Genomic DNA, 18658 nt, shown 5'->3' with positions numbered 1-18658 from the left:
ATGTCTCCAAAAGGGAATGGACCATTAAATCTCAGCTCCTCCCCAGTTGTTACATCATAGAGAAATGAAATTAGACATATGGGGGATGGGATGAAAGCTCATGTGCCTACCTGATATTTGGCATATAGGACAAGAGGCTTAAAATTACATGCTGCAGACTAGCTTTCCCTCTGCAAAACTTCCCTCCTGCCACCACTATCCAAATCAGGCTGATAAAAAAGAAAGACAATTCATACTGGAAATGATGGGGGGGTGTTACATAAATTTCAATAATTCCTTCCTTGAAGTGTTAACCATACACCATAATTAGTCCTCTATCCTTAACTGCCTATTACATGTTGCCTATAAATGTGCAGTTAGCTTGGGGATCAGTTCTTTGCATCATGGAGGGCATTGTAAATATGAACAGTACACAATGCCTATGAGGACACACATGAGAAAATCCACAAACTTTAGCCAAAGAAAAGTTCTAAACATTTGTAGCCCATAAATTTTGGCAGTTCAATATAGTAAAATGATAAATAAAGTTACAATAAAATGAATAAGAAAATTCAACACAGCAGTAGTTTTAGGGTGGCAAATCTTTTTGTAGCATCCATCATCTTTAGAGTTCTGGTAAGTACTTTTTGTGCATCTCTCAAACAGCTGTGTATGAATCACGCAGGTCTGGTAGCATTTCTTCAACCATCTGCAGGTTGTAGTTCACCTGAGGAGATTCTCTAGATAATGTGGCTGTCTTGCTAGTGCTAAGACTTTGTATAATTTAGTAAACTGTTACAAGTATAATCAGATTGACTTTCCAGTAATTAGTTCATGTGGTGAGAACTAACTCAAACTGTATGGATCTAACCCTATTAACAACAGAGTTATAAAAAGAATAACAAATTGCAAGTCCATAATTTGCCTGAAACTTTGAAGAATTTTGGGTTTGTATACATTTGTTCTCTCTGCCTGTACACAAACTCTGTACCTGATATAGACAATGGCATCCACAGCCTGAAGGAAGTGGACCTGACTTGAAATACGAGCCTTCTCATCCCTTAATATTATCACACAAATAATTCAAAATAAGAGGGGAGAAAAACACGACTTTAAGTTCTTTAAAATTGTTAATGCAATTTTATATATAAAATCCTTTAATCTAATTTTCAGAATTTATTATCATAATATGCTCAAAGTCTATATAAGCCATTAGAAAAATTCACATATATTACATACACATATACAAATACATATGTATAAATTTTAATACATATGTAATCACACACATATAAAGCATGTGTGCATGAATATATGTATTTATATCTATATATGTATAGATATAGACAGCTATCCCAGGTCTTAGATAAAACAGTCTAAACTTACTGCTTCCAAAAATTTACTACTTCATTAAAGTTAAAAACTTTTTATAGCTCTGTCCTATTCCTACCCCAGCCCAACCCCCTTTTTGAGGCCATACATATTATCTTCATGTCACCATGAAGATGTAAGGTACTTTAAGGATTAATCTTATTCATAAATATATAACTAATATCAAGGAAATGGCAGGTCTAAGAACTCTTTTATCTCGAGTATGGAATTTATCATAAAAACAGAATAACAATAATAAGATCTTTTATATTTGTAAAATAGGATACATTCACTGTGTATGAGGCTCTACAATGTGATTATTCTTAAATTATAAATGAAGGATGATGAAATATACTCATATTTCATCACTGTTAATTGTTATGGAAACATGGGAAAACTAATAATATTCTGTCCCTAAAATGTGATTAGTGAAATAGTGAAATAGGTATTCTATTATACCTACTCAAATGTTTTTGTATTAATGTATTAATTGATAGATTGTTGCAACAATTTCTCCAGTTTACTTTCCCTTATTGTAGAAATTTGCTTTGAAAAGAAAAGGAAGGACATTCTTATGACAACATTAAGACACTTCTTTCCAGGGTACAGATTAATCTATCACAAGCCAGAAAATAGGGAGGGGAGGAGAGAAACTCCCTTCATCCTGTTTAATTCCAGGCAAGAGTTAACAGCCAACCACAAGGCAAAGTTCCACACTTATTCATAGGATATCAAAATCAGGCTCAGAATTAACCAGGGGGGAAATTTCCTGCTCAGAAAGGAATGGCACAATAGGAAACTGAATCAAGAGAATCCTACCTTTCCTACATAAGATTGTCCCCTCAACTTTCCTAGATTAAAGATCCACCTATAGAACTTCTCAGGCCACAGTCTCTCTGCTTAGCATACAACAATCCCCTCAAATGGTGGACTATTGGCTTAATGACAATTCAGTCAAGCATACCTAAAATTCAAACTCAATACAATATCAAATTATAGGCCCAAGAGATTTTGTCTCAAACAGCAAAATTTCACTAATCACATTTTAATAATAGGATATTATTAGTTTTCCCGTGTTTCCATAACAATCAACAATGAGGAAATATGAGTATATTTCATCATCCTTCATTTATAATTTAAGATTAATCACATTGTAGAGCCTCATATACAGTGAATGTAAAATAGTTGACTTAAAACCTTCAAAAAATGTTTGACCATAATAAATCCCAAAATTAATATGTCCAATATATACATATATTGTGTTTAATCTATACTCTTAACATATTTAACATGTATTGGTCAACCTGCCATCTGGGGTAGGGGAAGGAGGGGAAAAATTAGAACAAAAGGTCTGGCAATTGTCAATGTTGTAAAATCACCCATGCATATATCTGGTAAATAAAAACTATTAAAATATAAAAAAATAATGTTTATATTGCTTATAATCCCTAAGACAAAAATAAAATCTTTGAATCTAAAGGCTATTGTTACTAAATTGAGTCAAAAATATAACTTATATATATATTCTCATTCTCATAAGTGATAGTCAGATAATCTTAGATAAAATTCACTCTTTACTGTGAGTCATCCAATAAATTTCTGGTTTTTCAAACTTCAAGACTTCAAAACATTACAATACTTAGTCAGTAGGGTTGATAAGATTTTATGACCCAATCCAAATAAAAAGTCCCAATTTCTCCCAACAATAAGTGATTATTGCTAACCACATTAAAACAAATACATCTCATTAAATATTTAAGAGTTTGAAAATATTTTGACCCCATACATTCTTTTAACAAATCAATTCATAATTTAGCAGCATCTAGATTAATAGAGAAATCACTTTTCCAAGATCATTTCTGATATGATTTTATAATATAAGAAAATATTTATAAATAGGATAATAGCATGCATAATTTCATGTATTTGAAATATAAAATACATTTTTTTACCAGTTAGGTGACTTCATTTCATTCAAATGCATTTTCAAATGAGCTTATACAGAAAGCATTTTATCACTTTTTGCATTCTATATAGATTACATTCAAGACTAATAAAAAGTACTTATAAAGGCTAGCCTTAATCACTGAATGGGTATTGCCTCAGAAAAAACAAGATCTAGGAAAGGCCTTAGCTTAAAAACCCAAGGTCTCTCTCTGCATTTGAGGCCATCTTCAGTTATCTTGGTCTGTATCTTGTCAATGAACCCAGATGGCTCCAGAAGAAGGAGTGAGTCTGGTGAATTTGCTCAACCTTCCTTACTTAAATCCAATTCATTTTCATGTCATGACATCTCCTTCCTTATACCATGGTTCTTCTTCCTTCCTTCCTTCCTTCCTTTTTTTTTTCTTTCTTTCCTCCTTTCTTCCTGCTTTCTTTCTTCCTTTCCTACCTTCCTTCTTTCCTTTTTTCCTTCTTCTTTCCTCTTTCCTTCCTTTTTTCTTCTTTATTCTTTCCTACTTTTCCTCTTTCCTTCCTTCCTTCCTTCCTTCCTTCCTTCCTTCCTTCCTTCCTTCCTTCCTTCCTTCCTTCCCTTCCCCTTAGCTCCCTTTCTTTCTCCTTCCTATCTCTTTTCTCCCTCTGTCCACAAAGGGAATCATGAATTACTTGTGTGTACTTTTGCCCAAGAAATATAAATTTTGGTCCCTGGGATCTAGCAAGATACCTTGCAGGTAGATTTTTTTTCTCTTTTGTGGACCATACCTTAAAACCAAAAAAACTATGGCTCTCATTTATTGACCTATAGCATGACCCAAGTCAAGCCTCACTAGGTCATTGTTTGGATTCTGATGTATTAGAGTGAGTGTAAATAACAATTGTTTCTATTTTATCCAGAAACCTTGAGGGTCTTTCTCTCTCAGATTTTTTTTAACTAGGTAAAAACCATTCTTTGCCTCATTTTTACCTAGCCTTAATCAATGAATAGGCTTTGCCTCAGACAAACTGACATCAGGAAAGATCTTGGTTTAAAAAAAATCAAGGCTTCTCAATGTATCAGAGACATCTCCAGTTATCCTGATTAATATTTTGCCACTAGATCTAGATAGCTCCAGAGGAAAGAGTGAGGCTGATGATTTTGCACAGCCCTCCTTCACTTAAATCCAATTTACTTGCAAGTCATGTCATCTTCCTTATGTCATGGATCTCTTCAGAGAACTAAGGAAAATTAAAGAAAGTACTTACATTTAACATTTAGATAGTGCTTGTCATGTGTCAGTCATTGTGCTATGCCCAATTATGTGATTATCACAACAATTCTAGAAGATGAGGGCTAACTTTTTTTAGATCTCTTTGCATATAAAAAATTTATATAAACAGAGGTCTAGTAACTTGCTTAAGGTCACATGTTTAATTCATTTCTGAGACTTGATTTTAACTAAAGTCTTCCTGACACATTCATTTTTGCCTTAATGCCCCCCCAAAATAAAGAAAATGAATTTGGTATTATGTTCTGATTTACCATTATTATCCTAATATTTATAACACATTTCACTTAAAATGAGAGCAGAATATATTCAATAACATCTAGATGTATATTTACAAATGGAATCATATAGAATCTCAATTTTCAAGGTGCCATTTACTGGTAACACTAATTATAGGACCAGCTAGTTTCAGTTAGTTTACTGCCAAAGATTAAAAGTGATAGTCTTGGTTTATCATCCCTCTTTTAGGATCTAGAAAGATTTTCTGAAACTTGAAAATTACAAACATATCCTCTGCTATGTAGTAATGAAATTGTGAATGTCTATTCCTTCCTTAAGAATAAAAATATAGCCTCCTATTGATTCTTCAAAGACAGAATTTTGCATTCTATCCCCAAAATAATTCACTGATGTAAATATATTTCTCTATTTTCCATATTATGAAGAATACACAGTTTCCTATATCATTTTTATCTGAATGAGAACAAAATCTCAACACTTTATTCACACTGTAACTTCACACAAATGACAACTTTCTTAGCTTTGTACCTATCGTTAGTCAATGAGAGTCAGAGAGATTTGGGTTGAAAGCATAGTTCTACCCCAAGGTATCTTGTAAGGTTACATGGATAAAAATATGAGAGTTAGTAATAGGCAGTTCTAAAAATTTAAACTACAAACTGTAGACCTTTTTAATTTTTTTTTTACTTTGGAGTCTCATTAACACAACTTTTAAACTAGCTTCAGTTCCCTTTTCTAATCAATGAAATAAACTTTATCCCTAACATTAAAACAATAAATTTGTCATTACAATAAATTTGGAGGGAAGAGTGACAAATTTGAATAGTATAAAATTTTATTATCTATAGCTAGAAGAGTAGGGAAAGAGTGATAAAAGGTCTGTGTACGACAACCCTTACCCAAATTAAAATCAGAGACTCTGAAGGCAAAAAGCCAAAAGGCTTTATTACAATCTCACAAGAAAGGGCAACTCCCAACAGACAAGGTGTCATCATTTGAGGAGTGCAAAGTGCAAGCTGCAAAACACAGGATTATATGGACCCTAACATGGAAGCTTCCCCTCCATCTTGCTGGCCCTTCTACCCATTGGCTGGGCATCTGGACTTAGAGTCTAATCTAACCAGAGTCTAATCAATAACAGACTTTTTAACATATTATGAACTTAATGCTAATGAAAACATGGGGTGGGGAAACAGGATGGAAATATATGTTTATCCATATTCCTATGAGAGGTCTTCACTCAGTTCATCCCATTTAATCCTTCCTCTTATTTAGTAACCTTTGAAGACCTCTCACACTCTTCTTGATACAGTTCCTCAACTATTTACTCATTAGCCTTCAGTGTCTCTGGGCCTAGTCTGCTTATTTTGACCATGGTCTGGAGTCTAATGAGCCTATTCAACTTATAAATTGGGGATCTGTACCCCCAACTTCTATCTAAGGACACCTATCATTCTCACAGCATCCCAGTCATTGGAGTAAGTAACCCTTCAGAAATAAATATATACTGTCACAATAGTCAGCAACAACAGAAATGATAAAAAGAATGGACAGATATATGTATCTAGCAACATCTTAGGCCAATATTATATTTAGGACATAATGACTGCATATTTTCAGATTGAAAACTGCAAGATCTTATGTATTTGAATTGTACTTATAGCTTTTACTGACCACTTGTTCTAATTATAGAACTTGCTAAAAGAGGAAAAAGTACATGATTATCATAGCAACAAACTTCAGGCCTCAGCCTAAGATAATAAACAGGACAGGATAAATCATCCTTAGTTCAGTTTGATTTTAGGTAATCATCACAATTTTCTGTCTTACAGTCAGATTCAGGAATATTCATGTGGGTTTTTATTCAAAGGAATGTCACTGGAAAACTGAGTCAGAAGGATCCCACTTTAAGTGGAGACCAAAATTGTCCTCCCAACTCTTGCCCCCATAATAATCTCCACTAACATTGACATTCCTCTGAGTAGCTTGTCACATATTTCTTTTATATTGTGGATTACTGACGTGATAATACATCAGACAATCATGCCTGAATTCAAAATTCCAAATAATATCAGCTGTAGTACCAAGAGATTTTATTTCAAATAGCAAATCTCAATCAGTCTTTCAGGTGAAAGGATCTTTCAGCTCTCAAAGATCACATATCTTAAATAAGTATGGACTCTAATTTTACATTAATAACAATAAGAGATTCATCCTAGAAAGTTCATAGCTTATAAATTATATCTACGTATGGTTTTAAATTCAACATTACACAAATCATTTTCAAAACATGTTCAGGCTATTAACTATATTCAAAGGGACAAAGACATAGACCACTGTTCTCAGAATCCCTGTAAACAATGGGAACAGCTTTAAAAGGACTCAGCACAACCAATTAAAACTCACATAGGCTCTAGAATATAGAAATGGGTGGAACTGTTCTAATTTCACATTAAAGCACTCTTTCATAATTAACATTAATAATTTCTTCATAAAAATGTTAATTCAATTTCCTCCAATCTGGGGGTCCATATAAACTTTTCTGGAGATATAAATAACAAATGCAAAACCAATATTGCTAAAATTCCACTAAACACAATCTCCCCTCCAACCAAAACATTCTTAATTGCCCTGGTGCAAAGTCAATTTTAGAGGCTATAAATTGTCCTTAACAGTCTATTCTGAAATCTTAGTCACCTGTAACATCTGTTAAGGTCTTTCCCACTTTGCTCTTTCTAGAACTTAGTAAGCACCCATTCTCCTGAATTGCAAACTCCAAAGGTATTGTCTGGACCAGCAATCCTTGCTTTCAAAGGGCTGAAAAGGATGATACTGCCAGTATATAATTCCTTAAAAAACTTACCCTTTGTTTCAAAAGAGAGTATTTCCCTTTTCTCTCCCCACCCCCAAAAAGGAAACCAAATAGCATCTCAGATGAGAAAAATTCCAGATCATTTTTGGGGACAGTTCTAATTCTTTAACAAAGCAATAAGCAAATATTTGGTCCAAAGCAACTTAGTATCTAACATCAATTTAGTAACCGATTTCTTAAGAATCTGATATATTCTTTATACTCTCCCTGATGAAGGCAGATGCCCAGATATATGGAATTATCATTCAATTTGTAGTCCTTCCCCATTATTTCTTATAAAACCTTAGGAAAGTAAAGAATGTTCCATTATAAGAATCAATAATTTCTACCAATCTATACTTAGGTACAATTTGTTCCAATGTTATTCCACTAACCCCTCTTATGGAAATAAAGCTCAGGGGAAAGCTTTTTTTTCCTATAGAGTGGTCCACAGAACCAGTAAATGTGTCAGTTTTTCCAACAGTATCATTTCAGTGAAATCTAACTTGAATATTCTGGAGCCAGGCTCCCTCCCTCCAGAGGAAGACCTCCTCAATACCTTCTTATTTATCTTAATCTTATTTATCTGTACCTTTCAGATACAATTTGTTTTGCAATTACATATATTCCTATATACAAAATTTTCTTGCTTTTATTTCTTTGTCTAAGGGAAAAAGCAAGACAAACCTTCAGTTTCAGAATATAGGTAATATCTAAATAGCTGAACCAAATTTCACAAAATCTATATCACATATCCAGCAAGGCTGACAAAATGTTAAAGCACAGCTCAAACAATTTTTACAAATTGCCCAATATATACCATATAGAAAGCAACATAATACCTTAAATATATTTCATAGAATTAGGAAATGCAAACATATGACTTCTTTAGGTAAGCTACCAGACAATTTTGTTTTAATACCCCAATTTTTTAAACTTCAAATCAAATGCAGATTTAAACTTTAAATAGCAATATTTCAATATAAATGCATACATTTCTAAAATCTTATAGCAAACTAAATAAGTTCACAATTTTAGCACATACTAGTTAATAATAATTATCTCATACAATTCACTTACACAATTTCAGAATCAGAATCCCATTTTAAACATACTAAGTCCCAAAACTGAAGGTGGCAGAACACTGCCCTTTCAAGTCCATCTATCCAATTCAGCCCTTCTTGAAAGGAAAGAGGGTACAGGATGGCTGGGCTGATAACTCATACCCTTCTACAGACACACAACAATGAAGGGGAACATGCAGAGCTCCCATTTCTGTGGCAAGGGCTATGAGAAGGGCTTTAAGAAATTGGCAGAGCAAAGCCAAGATGGTGGAGAGCAGACAAGTATCTATGTGACTTCCTCCAAGATTTCCTCAAATTAACAGCAGATTAACCCTCTAAACTGGTTTTGGAGTGACAGAAACTACAAATATTTGGAGTACAAAAAATTTCCAGAAGAAGATACTTTGGAAGGATTTCAGAAAAGGTCTGTTTCAATTGGGTAAAAGAAAATGCTGCTAAGCCCAGACTGAAGCATAGAGAGTCCAGGGTAAGGAGCAGAGCATTCCTGCATCTGCACACCCAGGAATGTACTGCGAGGCTCTTAGGCTATTCTGTGATGGTTACAAGCTGGCTCGTGGCTTAGCAGATTTGCTGTAAGATGTTAGGACCCTGGATATCAGCAGGAGTCAGGATAAGCAAAAGTCTTTATTCTTGGTCTTTTGGAGTCGCTGTCAGGGGATTATATCTAGCAATCTCCACACCTCCTTCCTCTCTCCCACTGCTAAAGAATGCTCCTCCTTCCCCTACTCCACCCGCTGATGTCTCCTCCCTTCTCTCACCACATCCACAGATCGAGCCAGCATAGAGTTGAGTAGGGTCATCCTCCAAACATGTTAATAGAGAATTGTCCAATTGGTAATTAGCCCTAAGTGCTAAGTTACCTTGCATCTAAGTTAAATACATCTGCTCAGTTCTAGCCCTTTACAGTAAGACATCCAAAAACAAATACAAAAGGCAAATTGTGAGCTACTGAACCCCAGAATGTGGGACTTGGCCCCACTTACCCAGCCCTAGAAGATAGTCAGCACAACTGCCCCAGGACAAACTAAAGCTGTTGTCCCTTTGCCTTAAGAGCAGACATTAACCTTTCAAAAAAAATTAGGAAAAAAGCAAAAAGGAACTGTGACCAGACAGCTTTTATGGAGAAAGAGAAGAACAGACCTCAAACCCTGAGGATTGTAAAAGCAAATCATCATCAGATGAAGCCCCAAAGAGTGATATGAGTTAGTCCCCATTTCACAAAGCTCTCTTGGAAGAATTCAAAAAGGATCTTAAGAGAAAGTTACAAAAAATGTCAAAAGGAAATGAAATATTTGCAAAAGGGTATGGAAAAGGAAAACCAGAAATTATCTGAAGAAAACTCCTTAAAAATAGACTTAATGAAATAGAAAAAGCATATATAACTCCTTACAAAATAAATATTAAAAAGAAACCAATTCATTGAAAAACAAAATCTGTGAAATAAAAAAAAAAAAAAAAAAAAGAATGCAATGAACAAAACACTTCATATAAAACTTCAATTGGCCAAATGCGAAACAAGAGATAAAAACGCTAACTGAAGAAAATAATTTACTAAAAATTAGAATTGAACAAATGGAAATGAATTAATCAATAAGACTTGAAAGAAAAAAATAGAAGAAAATGTAAAACACCTCATTGGAAAAACAACTGATTTGGAAAATAGATCAAGGAGAGACAATCTAAGAATTATTGGACTTCCTGAAAACGATGATGAAAATGAAGAGATTAGACATCATCTTTCAAGAAATCATCAAGGAAAACTGCCCAGATGTCCTAGAACCAGAGAGTAAAATAGTCAATGAAAGAATTCACCCTTCACCTCCCAAAAGAGACCCCAAAGTGAAAGTTCCAAAGAACATTGTAGCTAAATTTCAGAATTATCAAATCAAGGAGAAAATATTACAAGCAGCCAGAAGAAAATAATTCAAATATCGAGAAGTCCCAACAAGGATTACCCAGGATCTAGCAGCTTCCAATTTAAAAGATCAAAGGACCTGGAATCTGATATTCTGGAAGACAAAAGAACATGAATTGCAGCCAAAAATCAATTATCCAGCAAAATAAGCATCATCTTTCAGGAAAAAAGAAGGACATTCAATAAAACAGGTAAATTTCATCTGTTTCTGATGAAAAGAAGCGATCTGCATAGAAAATTTTATCTTCAAATACAGAACTCAAGAGAAGCATAAAAAGATAAAAAGGAAAGAAAAAATAACTTTCTTTTAAAAGTTAAAAAGCTTATATCTATATGGTAAGATGATATGTTTAACTTTTAAGATCTGTATCTCTGTTAGGGCTATACTTAAAGAGTTCAGGTATAATTTGATTTTATTGTGATGATTTTAAAAAGAAATTAGAGGAAGAATGGTGATTCTGCTAAAAGATGAAAATGGAGTTAAAATGGGCTAAATTACATTTCATGAAGAGGCACAAAAGACCTATTGCAGTAGAGGGAAAGAGGGGAGAGGGATGAGCATTGTGCGAATCTTACTCTCATCAGATTTGGCTCAAAGAGAGAAAGTCAGACACATTTAGCTTCCCAGAAAAGCTTGTTTCACCCCATAGGGAAGTAGGAAGGGAAGGGGGAAAGGAAGGGAAGATGTTAAAAGGAGGGAGCACAGAAGTAGAAGGGGAAAAGTATTAAAAATGGGGAAAGGCTGCAAAAGGGGAGGGCTGTTTGAGGGAGGGAGTGATCAGTGACAAACTACTGGGCAGGAAGGAAAAGAAGAAAGGGTACAGAAAACTATAAGTAGGGATAAACAAGATGGCAAGAAATACAGAGATAGTAATTTTAATCTGTGAATTTGAATGGGATGAACTTTCCCATAAAACAGAAGATAGCAGACTGAATTAAAAGTCAGAATCCTACAATTTATTGTTTTCAAGAAACTTATTTAATCAGAATGATACATTTAGAGTAAAGGTAAAAGGCTAGAGCAGAATCTATTATGCTTCAGCTGAGGTAAAAAAGTAGGGGTAGCAATTTTGATCTCATATCAACCACAAGCAAAAATAGATCTAATTAAAAGAGATAAGGAAGGAAACTACATCTTATTTAAAGGTACCATAGATAATGAAGTAATATCAATACTAAACATATATGCACCAAATGGTATAACATACAAACTTCTAGAGGAAAAATTAAGAGAGCTAAAAGAAGAATTAGATGGCAAAACTATACTAGTGGGTAATCTCAGCCTTGCTTTCTCAGAACTAAATAAATTGAACCACAAAATAAATAAGAAAGAAGTTAAGGAGGTAAATAGAATCCTAGAAAAGTTAGGGATGATAGACCTTTGGAGAAAATTGAATGGAGACGAAAAGGAATATACCTTTTTCTCAGCAGTACTTGGAATCTATATAAAAATTGACCATGTATTAGGACAAAAAAACTTCAAAATCAAATGCAGAAAGGCAGAAATCATAAATGCATTTTTCTCAGATCATGATAAAATAAAAATTACATGCAATGAAAGGGCAGGGGATAATAGACCAAAAAGTAATTGGAAACTAAATAATCTAAAGAATGTGTGGGTGAAACAACAAATCATAGACACAATCAACAACTTCATCCAAGAGAAAGAAATAATGAGACAATGTACCAAAATTTGTGAAATACAGTGGTTATTAGAAGAAATTTTATTATCTCCAGATAGAGATAGAGAAGACCAAGCTAGAAAAGCTAGAAAAAGAACAAATTAAAATCCCCAATTAAATACCATATTTGAAATTCTGAAAATAAAATGGGAGATTAATAAAATTGAAAGTAATAAAATTATTGAATTAATAAATAAAACTAAGAGTTGGTTTTATGACAAAAACAACAAAATAGATACATAGTTAATTTGATTAAAAAAATAAAGAAGAAAATCAAATTGTTAGTCTCAAAAATGAAAGGAGAAAACTTTCCACCAGTGGAGCAATAATTAGGAGTTATTTTGTCCAAATATATGTCAATAAATATGATAATCTAAGTGAAATGGAGGAATAACTACAAAAATATAGATTGCCCAGATTAACAGAAGAGGAAATAAATGACTTAAATAGTCCCATTTTAGAGAAAGAAATAGAACAAGCTATTAATCAACTCCCTAAGAAAAATCTCCAGGGCCAGATGGATTTACATGTGAATTCTATCAAACATTTAAAGAATAAATTCCAATATTGTGCAAACTTATTTTTAAAAATAGGGAAAGAAGGAATCCTGCTAAATTCCTTTTGTGACATAGATATGGTGCTGATACCTAAACCATGTAAGGTGAAAACAGAGAAAGAAAATTATAGACCAATTTCCCTAATGAATATTGATGCAAAAATCTTAAATAAAATATTAACAAAGAAATTACAAAAAGTTATCTCCAGGATGATACACTATGACCAAGTAGGATTTATACCAGGAATGCAAGGATGGTTTAAGATTAGGAAAACAATTAGCATAATTAATTATATCAATAACCAAACTAACAAAAATCATATGATTATCTCAATAGATACAGAAAAAGCATTTGATACAATCCAATATTCATTCCTATGAAAAATACCAGAAAGTATAGGAATAAATTAAATTGTCCTTAAAATTATCAGTAGTGTCTATTTAAAACCATCAGCAAGCATCATATATAATGGGGACAAACTAGAGCCATTCCCAGTAAGATCATGGGAGAAATAAGGTTACCCACTATCAACATTATTATTCAATATTATATTAAAAATGTTAGCTATGGCAATAAGAAAAGAAAAAGAGATTAAAGGGATTATAGTAGGTAATAAGGAAACCAAATTATCATTCTTTGCAGATGATGTTATGGTATTTTTAGAGAACTCTAATCAACTAAAAAACTACTAGAAACAATTCACAACTTTTGCAAAGTTGCAGAATACAAAATAAATCCACATAAATCAGCAGCATTTTTATATATTACCAACAAAGTCCAACAGCAAGAGATGCAAAGAGAAATTCCATTTAAAATAACCGTCCATAATATAAAATATTTGGAAGTCTATCTGCCAAGACAAAGTCAGGAACTATATTAACACAACTACAAAACACTTTCTACACAAATCAGTTGGAAAAATATCAAGTTCTCATGAGTAGGCCAAGCTAATATAGTAAAAAATGACAATACTATCTAAATCAATCTGCTTATTCAGTTCCATACCAATCAAACTCCCAAGAAATTATTTTACAGATCTAGAAAAAAACAATAACAGAATAAAAAATCAAGAATTTCAAGGGAATTAATGAAAAAATCCAAATGAAGGTGTCCTAGCTTGCCAGATCTAAAGCTATATTACAAAGCAGCAGTCATCAAAACCATTTGATAATGGCTAAGAATAGAGAAATAGATCAGTGGAATAGGTTACATCCACAGAACAAAATAGTCAATGACTTATAAAAAAAGTTTGGTGCTTAACAAACCCCAAAATCTTTTGGGAAAACAACTCAGTATTTGACAAAAACTGCTGGGAAAATCAGAAACTTATATGGCTTAAACAAGGTATTTACCCATACCTTACACTCTATATGAAGATCAGGTCTAAATGGGTTCATGATTTAGACATAAAGAGTGATATTATAGGCAAATTAGAAGATCAAAGTATAGTTTACCTCTCAGATCTGTGGAGAAGGAATTTGTGGTCAAAGAAGAACTGGAAATCATTATTGAACACAAAATAGATAATTTTGATTATATTAAGTTAAAAAGTTTTTGTAGAAACAAAACTAATGCAGATAAGATTAGAAGGGAAGCAATAAACTGGGAAAGCATTTTTACATTCAAAGGTTCTGATAAAGGCCTCGTTTCCAAAATAAATAGAGAATTGACTCAAATTTATAAGAAGTCAAGCCATTCTCCAATTGATAAATGGTCAAAGGATATGAACAAACAATATTCAGATGAAGAAATGAGAATCACTTCTAGTCATATGAAAAGGTGCTCTAAATCCTATTAATCAGAGAAATGCAAATTAAGATAACTCTGAGGTTACCACTACACATCTCTCAGTTTGGCTAAGACAATAGGAAAAGAAAATGATGAATGTTGGAGGAAATGTGGGAAAACTGGGACACTAATACATTGTTGGTAGAGTTGTGAAGTGATCCAACCATTCTGGAGAGCAATTTGGAATTTTATTCAAAGGACTATCAAATTGTGCATACCTTTTGACCAACAATATTTCTATTAGGTTTATATCCCAAAGAGATCATAATGGAGGGAAAGGGACTCACATGTGCTTTTTGTAGTGGCAAGAAACTGGAAATTGGGTGAATGCCCATCATGTGGAGAATGGCTGAATATGTTATGGTATATAAATGCTATGAAATATGATTATCCTATAAGAAACAAACAGCAGGATGATTTCAGAGAGACCTGAGGAGACTTACATAAACTGATGCTGAGTGAATTGAGCAAAATCAGATCATTGTACATGGAAACAACAAGATTATACAATAATCAATTCTGACGGTCATGGCTCTTTTCAACAATAAGATGACTCAAACTAGTTCCAACGATCTTGTGATGAAGAGAGCCATCTACACCCAGAGAGAGAACTGTGGGAACTGAGTGTGGATCACAACATGTCATTTTCACTCTTTTTGTTGTTGTTTGCTTGCATTTTATTTTCTTTCTCATGTTTTTCCCTTTTTAACTTGATTTTTCTTGTACAACAAGATAATTATATAAATATGTATTCATATATTGAATTTAACATATATTTTTGCCATTTTTAACATATATTGGATCATTTTCTATCTAGAGGAGGGGGGCAGGGAGAAGGGAGGAGAAATTGGAACACAAGGTTTTGCAAGGGTTAATGTTGAAAAATTGCCCCTGATTATCTTTTGAAAATTAAAAAGTCTTAATAAAAAAATTTTTTTAAAAAGGAAAAAAATTGTCCGACTTTAGGATCTGAGGGTTGGAGAATTTTAGACCCAGGTATTGGGGGTCTGTGACCTAGTGACTAGTCCACTCTCCATGCTAGAAATGCAAGGAACCATGTTGAAGATATTGGGTCACCAGCACAAAGCCCAGAAAAATTCAGACCAGCCAATGATACCAGCCTAGCCAGGACAAATTGCAAACTTCTCCAAGGGGAAGAAGCATGAAAAAATTCCAGAGAGGATGATTTGGTTTTGTTTTTTGTTTTTTTGCAGTTTTTCTTTAAACCTCTGGCCCTCAGAAGGCTTTTATTCATGTAAATTAAGCCTACTTAAAAATACAATAGATTAATTGTAGTTAGCAGACAGAGAGACAGTGCCAAGCAACTTAATTAGTCTCAAAAAACCTAGAATCTGCTAAAATGTTTTAGCAGTTCTATAACTTTAATTATTTCTGCAGATCCAAATTGGCTAGTTCTAGGTCCACAGAAATATGTCAGGTTTTTTTTTTTTCTTTTTTATGTGAAGTTAAAAAATTTTCCTATCTCAGAACCAGTACTTTCTCTCTCTAGCTCAAAGCTATTTGCATTAAATCCAATTAAATACAAAACAAGAACTTTTAAACCACACACATACATAAATAAAAACTGCTTTTAAATTCTTACTTCCTCTCAATTCTTAAGCCTATTTCCAAAAGTATTATCTTCTGGGACACTGGATAGATTTTTAGAGCCAGCTACCTTAGACTGATCCTTTCCCAAGGTTTACAGTATCTTGTTTCTTTTGATCACCCAATCTTACCAAAGGGAAATAGAAGAACTCTTATGAATTTAAACCTCTTAGAGTCTCCCAACATCAAAGGGAAATAGAAATATTATTATGGACTCTGACCATTTAGAATTTCCCAATCCCAATCATTCAGGTAACTCACCAGTTCTTGTCAAAGGGCAAGTATTCTTATGAACTCAAACCACTTAAAGTCTTCCCCTAGCTCACCAATTTCTTGCCTTACCTGCAAGTTATGTGCAAAACTTACCTGACTGATCTCCTGAATTGAATAAATCCTGTTTTCACTATCCTGGTCCAGAGCTCCAGTTTTACTTTCATTTCTGCTTTTTCTGAGTATCTCCCTGCAGGAATTTACCTGATTGGAGTGAGAGTTTCCAAGCTGAATCCAAGGACCACTAGAGAATTCTCCAGAGGGTGCCTGCCCAAGGATTTGGTAAGGAAGAAACCCTTCATAAATGGAAAATATTCTAGATGAACCCCCAAAGCTGTGTGGAACGGTGACCTTAACTCAAATTAAAATCAGAGACTCTCACGGTAAAAAGCAAAAATAATTTAGTATGATCTCATAAGAAAGGACAACTCCCAACAGACAAGATGTCATTAGGACGAGAGGGGACCCAAAACTCTCTGAAAAAATCCTTCAAGGAGAAATTCTCCTTGAACCCTGCCTCTGTAAGACCCACCCCAGGGAATCAAGACAAAAGTGGTTTATCTTAGTGGGATTAGTTGAAGCAATTTCATTTAGCTAGAGATCTAGATTTCTATTGACTCCTATTATTGGCTCAGAACCACTCCCAATAAGTAGTCTCATCTAGGCCTGGGAGCAGTGACAGCATTGAGGGAATCTCATTTGATTGAAACTTCTCAGATTTCCTTATAAAAACGACAATTTTAAACTCAGTCCTTGCAGAGGACCTAATATGCCAAGGAATCTCTCTTCCTGGCATAGCAGCAACCTCTGCCCACTGAAATGATATTCTCTTTTAGCATTACCCTCTTTTTATCTTCCTCACCTAATTCCCTAAAAGACTTTATAGCTCTCTGTCGAGATTTCTCTACTAGAAACTTTACTTCTGTCAGAACTTGTCACTAAGGAATTCAGTCTTTCTATTCATGCATAGCAAAGGCTGACTTCCCAAAGCCAATAATAAACTTCTTTTTATTAGTCTAGCTTTTTGGGTTCATAAATTCCTTTATAGAGGACCTCTGCACCGCCAGAAGGAGGTTCCCACAACTCCCTGCCATGCATTGAATCCTAAGGAGAATTAGGAGAGCCAAACCTCTTCATTTGGTTCCCCAAATCTCTAACCTTCCACTAACCTCATCATCTAACTCCCTGACCACTAGGAATCCTAATCTCCTCAATCAGTAGAGGAGTGCAAAGTGCAAGCTGCAAAGACAGGGAATATATATATGAAATATATGTATATATGAAATGAGGAAGCCCCTCTTCCTGGCCCTTCCTCCCATTGGCTGGGAGTCTGGACTTCCATTCTAATCTACTCAGAAATTAGCCAATGACACACTCTTTACCATATTAGGAATTTAATGCTAATGGATGGGGGGGAACAGGAGGGAAATTTATGTTTATCTAAAATAATCAAACACCTGCAGCTTTGGGCTACAGCACAACTTGTTATTAATGCAAAGTCCCAAGTTAAAATTAGAGAATAGGTCAAGGCTACATTCTTATGAGAGGTCTCCACTCAGTTCATCCCATTCAGGTTTTTGTGCTGTTTTCAGTAACTTTCAGTTTTTATTCTTGTTGTGGCTTAAAACAAATTCTATGAAGTAGTACCCCAAAGCTCATTAAATATTTCAATATTTATAAAAGCATTAAAACCTCTTAGAAAATTCACTGTAGACAAATTATTTTTAGTCACAAATTAATTTTCTAATTGGTTTTCATAAATTTCTTCAGACTAAGAAAAGATTCCTTTCCTTCTTATCTGTTTCAACTTGATCAGAGTAAGAAAGGGAGAGAGACAGAGAGAGAGAGAGAGAGAGAGAGAGAGAGAGAGAGAGAGAGAGAGAGACAGAGAGAGACAGAGAGACAGAGAGACAGAGAAAGAGAGAGTCTTTTCCTTTTTGTTGAGGTTTTGAAAATTCTGCTGAAAAAGTTTTCACTTCTTATAGCCTTTTTCATTTGGTTGATTAGACCACAGGAAAATCAATCATATTTACCTAGACATATCACAGAAATACAAACACTTGAAACACAATCAAGACAAGACAGACACATAAAATCACATGATGG

Source organism: Sminthopsis crassicaudata, chromosome 4 (genome assembly GCF_048593235.1).
Source record: "Sminthopsis crassicaudata isolate SCR6 chromosome 4, ASM4859323v1, whole genome shotgun sequence".
NCBI classification, from domain to species: Eukaryota; Metazoa; Chordata; class Mammalia; order Dasyuromorphia; family Dasyuridae; genus Sminthopsis; species Sminthopsis crassicaudata.
The sequence above is the reverse complement of the archived record's forward strand: the minus strand, read 5'-3'. Positions refer to the sequence as shown.